General features: G+C 38.3%; 1 non-coding gene across 1 annotated transcript; it reads left to right on the plus strand.

Moving 5' to 3' along the window:
• The first annotated feature begins 2,122 nt into the window (after positions 1 to 2,122).
• On the plus strand, positions 2,123 to 2,204 carry TRNAS-AGA (transfer RNA serine (anticodon AGA)). The gene has a single exon. It is a non-coding gene; the product is annotated as a tRNA-Ser (tRNA).
• The last annotated feature ends 4,867 nt before the right edge of the window (positions 2,205 to 7,071 follow it).

Here is a 7,071-nt window from a genome sequence, read left to right on the forward strand (position 1 = left end):
GAAGAAAAAAGAAAGAAAGAAAGAAAGAAAGAAAGAAAGAAAGAAAGAAAGAAAGAAAGAAAAAGAAAGAAAGAAAAGGACAGAATGGGGGAAAGGGGACATTTTGGTCTCTTTGGATAAATTCAAGTACAATGATGCTTCTTTCCTAAAAACATTCTTCTTCCCAGCAGAAGCAGCCCATCCTCTATCCCCAAACACTAGCCTATCCTTGCTTTAAAAACAGGTAAAGATCTCACCTGAAGCAGTTATCTTGTATGAGGATATTGATTTTTCTCAAGACCCACCTCTACCACTCCTCTCTGCCTACAGGACTCAGGGAATCAGTATATATTGCTATTTTACATACTGAAAGAATTGCAAGATCATGCTAATTCATATCAAAAGAAACCAGAGTAATGTGTGTGGGAGTGCTAGGTCAGGAAAAAAGAAACACAGTGTAGAATTCGATCAAATTTATTAATATGGGTACACTTAATGGAGACTCTGAATTTAGTGTGTTAGCTAGAATAGCTGGGGGTTATTATAACAGTGTGCTTGGTAGGTTGCTTGCAACCTGAAATCAGTGGAACTACAGTAAATAAAGAAGCCAAGACTTCTTCGGTATAAGGTAGAGAAAGATATCCAATATCTTAAAAGATGCAGGAAACTTGCAATGGATTTATCACATGTGACACCCACTCATCCTCCCTCTATTATCTCCCTAGAGGGCTCAAAGGACACTTTCCTCACAAAACCCCCTGAGAAACAGATGGGTGGAGGGAGTGCCAGGGTCCTTGGGAAGCTCTCTAGTACCTGTCCTCTGTAGAAAGGTTTGATGGTAGTACATGCATCCCTAATTTTTTTTTTAATTTATTTACCTTTTTGATCCCCTTCCTCCATTTCTCCCACTTCCCCTGGCCCTGCCCTCACCTCTGACAACCACTCATCTGTTCTCTGTATCTATAAGCTTGTTATTTTTTTTTTTTAGATTGGTATTTGTCTTTCCTCTCTGGCTTATTTCACTTAGCATCATGCCCTCAAGGTCCATCCATGTTGTCTTAGATGGCAAGATTTTATTCTTTTTTATGGCTGAATAATATTTCATTATATATGTGTGTGTATGTGTTTGTGTGTATATGTACATATATATATATATATATATATATATATATATATATACTATAACCTGTTTAATTCCTTCATCCGTCGATGGACACAGGTTGTTTTTATACCTTGGCTGTTGTAAACAGTGCTTCAATGAACATGGGGGTGCAGATATAATTTTCAAGTTAGTGTTTTCATTTTCTTCAGATAAATATCCAGAAGTGAAATTGCTGGATCATATGGTAGTTGTATTTTTAATTTTTTGTGTAACCTCCATACAGTTTGCATAGTGGCTGCGCCAACTTACATTCCCATCAACAGTGCACAAGAGGTCCCTTTTCTCCCCATCCTTGCCAACACTTGTTATTTCTTGTTTTCTCGATAATAGCCACCCTAACAGGTGTGAGATGATAGCTCATTGTGGTTTTGATTTGCATTCGTCTGATGATTAATGACATCGAGCAGCTTTTCATGTACATGTTGGCCATATGTTCGTCTTCTTTGGAAGACAAAGATCTATTCAGACCTTCTACCCATTTTAAAATTGGATTGTTTTCTTGCCTTTCAGTTGTATGAGTTCTTTATATATTTTGGATATTAATCCCATATCAGAGATATGATTTGCAAATATTTCTCCCATTCCAATGGTTTTATGGTTTTAGATTCTTCATTCAAGTCTTTAATTCATTTCAATCTTGACATAGGTCTTGGTGATGATTTTTTGGATTTGACGCCACAAGTAAAAGCAACAAAGGCAAAAAAAAGCAAGTGGGAGTATCAAATTAAAAAGCTTCTGCACATCAAAGGAGACAAAATACAAAATCAAAAGCCTTAGCCTCCTTCCGTCAGAGCATCCGAATAAGGAGTCATTCCAGTCTGAGGAGGAGGCGTTACTTGCCACAACTGCATATTTGTCTAAATGATGCCAAAGAGTAAGAAACTTTGCTTAATACAAGTACATTTTCCGATAGAAAATGTGACACTTTGAAGAGAGCCAAAGTTCTCTACAGCTACTTCCACGAAAGGACTCCCTTGTCAAGTAGTCGTGGCCGAGTGGTTAAGGCGATGGACTAGAAATCCATTGGGGTTTCCCCGCGCAGGTTCGAATCCTGCCGACTACGGTACCTTTCCCTATTGAGGCATAGCCAGTTGGGGAAGAATGCTGTTGCCTTACAGAGAGAAACTGGATTGTTCTCCAACCTGGCTCTTTATGGTTGCCGCTGAAAAGCTCCACGAAACACGCCGGTTGCGTCCCGAACAGCGTGGGGTCTTTCTATAACCATTATTATCTTTAGGTAATTACTACTATTATTTTAAAGTAATTTTCCCTAGAAGAGCCAAGGCTTTGGTGATGCCTTCCTGCTTCCTGCAATCAAAACCCTCCTTGCTAGGCAGCGTTTTCTAAAGAAAAAACTTGGCAGAAACGTTTTCCCCTTATTGGGGCTCTTCTGCAGTCATGTACATCCTTGTTCACGTAAAAAAGGAAACTCCACGAAATCTTGGATCAAATACAAGTGAAAGCCAAGACTCATAGCTATGGTTGCGAATCCAAACTGGGTATTAATAGGCAAACCACTACATAACTAAAGATATTAATTAAGCCATTTTTTGGGTAACCCGACAAAAATGTTGACGACATTATGCCAGACTGACTTGTCTTGGGGTCCAGGACAGTGGTAAAGAGAGAGGGACTTAAAATGAGGTGAAGTTTTGACTCATTCTGGGCACAGAATTCAGATGCAAAATCCCATTGTATGATTAACATGTTTGGGTTAATGTATTAAAGTGTTAAAGGAATGCTAACCACAGCTGAGCACCTTTCTAGGAACTCCTAGGAAAATTTGATTATCACTACCCTGACAGTTTAATGGAACTTGTCCTCACCTCTCTTGTGGAGATTGGCGCAGTTGTCATACTTTGGTGCATCTCATCCAAGAATGCATCTAATAATTTTTCTTAAACACAGTGCTTTCCATATTCATTGATTAAATACCAGATTCCTTCCTCTTTCATGTGTCTGTTTAGAGGAATGAAGTACAATAAAAAGCGTTGAGTTGCAAAGTCACATGGGTCAGTGATGCTGAGCTGTGACAAGTCCTCTTTGCTGAGCAGTGTCCGCCTGATGAACATGACTTGGTTTTGTCTACTAAGACCTGGGCTTCCAGAGGATGAACTTCTTTCTTTGCAAAACTCATCATCTCTCATCAAGCTGTCTCTCACATTCAGCATACGGGTTGCTTTGAGAAACTAATAGAATTCTGGAATGTCAAAGCTAATGAAATGTTAAGGCCCTTCTGTGGAAACAATTCCTGACTTTAGAGCTGAGGAAAGTGACTCACATGACATCAATGTACAGAATTTAAAAATAAAAATTTGTTCAAAAAGATACCTTAGAGAAGAGTGTTGATAGTATAAGCAGAAATTCCTCTCATTCTGGATACTTCTTTCTGTAGGAGCCCATGGAGAATGAAGCTTCGGTTCTGGGGGCTGGAATAGAGATCCTGAGCCAGGACTGACCATTACACAGAATCTTGCTTTGTGGAGTATCAGCCTGTGATCTGGTTTCCAAATACTGCTTAGGATTCTAGAAGGGGTTCTTCTCTCTTTACTTTTAAATCACTGAAATTTCTTATAAACAAGGAAAATAAAACCAAAACCAAAACACACTGGTGAACAGTGAAACAAAAACCAGAGTTACAGCAACTGCAACAGAGGATGTAAGTAAGGAAGTACATTTCCAATAGAAATAAATGTGAGCCACTGACATAATTTAAAATTTTCTAGTAGTCATATTAAAAAGTAAAAGGAGACAAGCATAATTCATTTTAATGATGTATTTTATTTAATCCAATATATCCAAAATATCATTTCAACATGTAAGCAATATTAAAAATTGACAGTGTGATATTTCACGTGTTTTTTTTTTTCATACAAAATCTTCAAAGTCTGGTGTGTATTTTGCAGTAAGAGCTCATCCCAAGTAGGACCAAGTGCTTAATAGTCACATGTCTCAAGTGGCTAAAGTATTGGACATCACAGATCTAGAGTGTGTAGAGGGCATAGAACTGAGTTGGTAGAAGACTGAAACCAAGGGAGGGTCTACACTGCAAACAATAGGCTACAGTCCAAGATAGAAGTCTTCTTGGCATGCACTTCTCGGTGCTTTTGGGACTCGTGCTGCTGTAACACCCAGTAACTAAACTTGCTATTTCAGGGAGCTCTTCCTTACCTCCCTCAGGAGTGTCTGCGGAAGCCCAGCGAGTGCTGTTCCCAGCTCCTCTTCCAGCGCGGAAGGCCGCACCTGGCCCAACATGGTGGACAGCTCCTGTTTCAGTACCGCGGGCACTGTCAGCCCACCGAAGATTCTATTTCTAGGAAGGCAGAGGCCGGGAAGTCCACGAGCCTCCTTCACTCATGTCTCTTTTCTTTTCATTTGTTTCAGTTTTGGGGATCATTAGTCTCTGATTGGCTGATTTGCTGTCCTGAAAGCCAAGGTAGAGTTCCTCAACTGTAGAATTGATTATTAGCTCCTCCAATGTTGTCACTCTCAGGTCCTTCACCTCCTGAAATCCTGTGCATTCTTAAAGGTTGCCTCCCCACGCCTCCTACTTCGAAAAGTCCTCAAGTTCATCCTTCATTCCCCTCCTTCTGTGCTGCTTATGGTGTCTTTGCCATAACATTGTTTAAGAAAATGCAACAATAATATTAGTGCTTCCATATTTCTTTGTTTATATGTCTTATATGAAACTACTTCTATATTTATCATGCATTCTGCCTGCTAGCATGTGTATTTTTGAAGAAGTGAACTGTTTAAGTCTTATCTTAATCCTCCAAGCCCAGGTAGTCGGTTATTAAATCACTTTAAATGATGTAAACTAATGTAGTAGAAACTAACCCCATTTATGAATCGAACTGGTGTGTGTTCTTTAAATAATATGTTCCTGTAGTGCATCCTTTCATCTCTTTTGTTTTCTTGGCACCATTTAAAAGTCTCAATAAAGTAGATGGTCAATTAATCCATCATTTTTCCTTATATATGTTATTAATCTTTTATATTTCCTTTGCTACACCTGTTAGTCTTTCAGAAGCAACAGAACAGCCTAAATTAAGTGTTATTTATGAGCTATCTTTGACTTTGAAAAGGAAAGTGCCACCTCTACATGTAAATTGTAGTAAACACTCAGTAAAAACACAGAATTCAGAATAATCATTAAGACTTAAGAGAGCCAATGTTGTCTAGCATCTGTCTCCTTTTGCATGCTACCTTCTTCAACAAGAAAGGGAGAATATCACAAATCAAGGGCTTCTTCTCAGTGGAGATCTTAGAGTAGGGGTTGAAAAGTAAATGAAATAACCTCTGGTTGAAAAAGAACAAGGTTCCATTCCACTGTGTAGGACCTATATATGTTTAATTCTAGTGTCCCAAATGTGTACCGTGAGAAACCCACACCCATGATCCCTCTGAAAAAGGCGAGAGACGCTCTAAGAACTGGTTTGACTGGCATTTTAGCTTCAGGCATGGGTGCACTTTGGCCTCCTAATTTACAAAATTGAGGTTAATGACTCACATAGCCATATTTCAAAGATGATATTTCTTCAGCAACTTTGTACTTAATTACAGTTTAGTAATGGTTAAGCTTATTAGTTAAAATTATGTCTTGTAACATAAAGGAGACTCTTCAGTGTAGAGGGTTCTCAGCCTCGTGTCTGTGTTCTCCAACAGTATTTGTGAATCCCTGATATGGTTTCTACAGTTGTTAGCTTTGTGTCAGGGCCATCTCTCTGTGAGAGGTTGAACAAATTTTATTTTACATACCGTGGGATTTTGAGCCAAAAAATAATTTAAGAGTCTCTGTCTTACTAACTTCATGACCATTGAATGAGAAGAATTTGTTAGCTCTATTTTGTTGTTTTGGGAAATACATAAAATGACTATGAAAAGATATGTGGGCTCCAAACAAATTCCTTCTCACTTTTGTAATAGATTTATCTGACATGAACCCAATATCTGTCTTCCCAGTGACAAATTCACACTTACCACTATACCGGGGAAGAAAGTTTTATTGAAAATCACTATGCTCACTGCCATGCCTTTGTATATTTCTAATGTCCACAGACCAAAACAGGCACACGTCCATCTAAAGCAAATAATTTTCAAAGCCTTGCCTGACCCATGTTGCTAAGGGCATTGACAAAGTTTTTCTTTTTCTTTACATTTCACTATCACGTTGATCCTGAGAACAAATAGGCAGTATCTTAATCTAGTTCACAAGCTACCTCTTGTACATAGAAAAGACATGGACTGGTACTCTCTTCTATTCAGCACCTTCAAGTCCCATTCACCTAAAATTACAAATTTCAATTTTATTTATGCTTTCCACCTTATCTCTGTCATCATGCTGTCAGTATTAGGCAGTTTCTTCAAACTGTCACTGTGTGGGCTATATTTATTTTCCCTCTATGGAGTATTCCACCTAATGGACTTGAATCACAAGGGCAGGGGTCATGCTCTTTGCCTTGTTAACTTTGTGTTATTACACCCCCGTCAATATGATTAATTCCATTCAGAAATGGGGTTTTATCATATCATGAACCATACGAAAGAGACTTTTTAATTAAGGTGGTTAATTAACCATTAAGGTGGTTCCCAGAAGTAATGATTAGCACTCTGGTCTCTGAATCCAGCCATCTTGAGTTTAAAGAAGCTGTTTATTTCACAGCTTTGTTTCCCTGTTGTCAGGAGTTCATTGTCTACAAAAGCCATACTAAGCAATTTTATTCCTGATATCTCTCAGCACTTAATATCTGTATCTAGGAGGCTTCAGACAGCCTCATCATGTTTCATAGGGAAAGAAAGGGGTCAAAAATAAATACATTCATTTAAAATAGCATCAAAAGGAATAAAATATTCAGGAATAAATTTAACAAAAGAAGTGCAAAACTTATACTCTGAAAACTACAAAACATTGCTGAAATGAATGGACATCT

Source organism: Delphinapterus leucas, chromosome 10, assembly GCF_059928025.1.
Source record: "Delphinapterus leucas isolate spDelLeu-1000000601 "Yukka" chromosome 10, BTC_Dleu_Yukka2, whole genome shotgun sequence".
NCBI classification, from domain to species: Eukaryota; Metazoa; Chordata; class Mammalia; order Artiodactyla; family Monodontidae; genus Delphinapterus; species Delphinapterus leucas.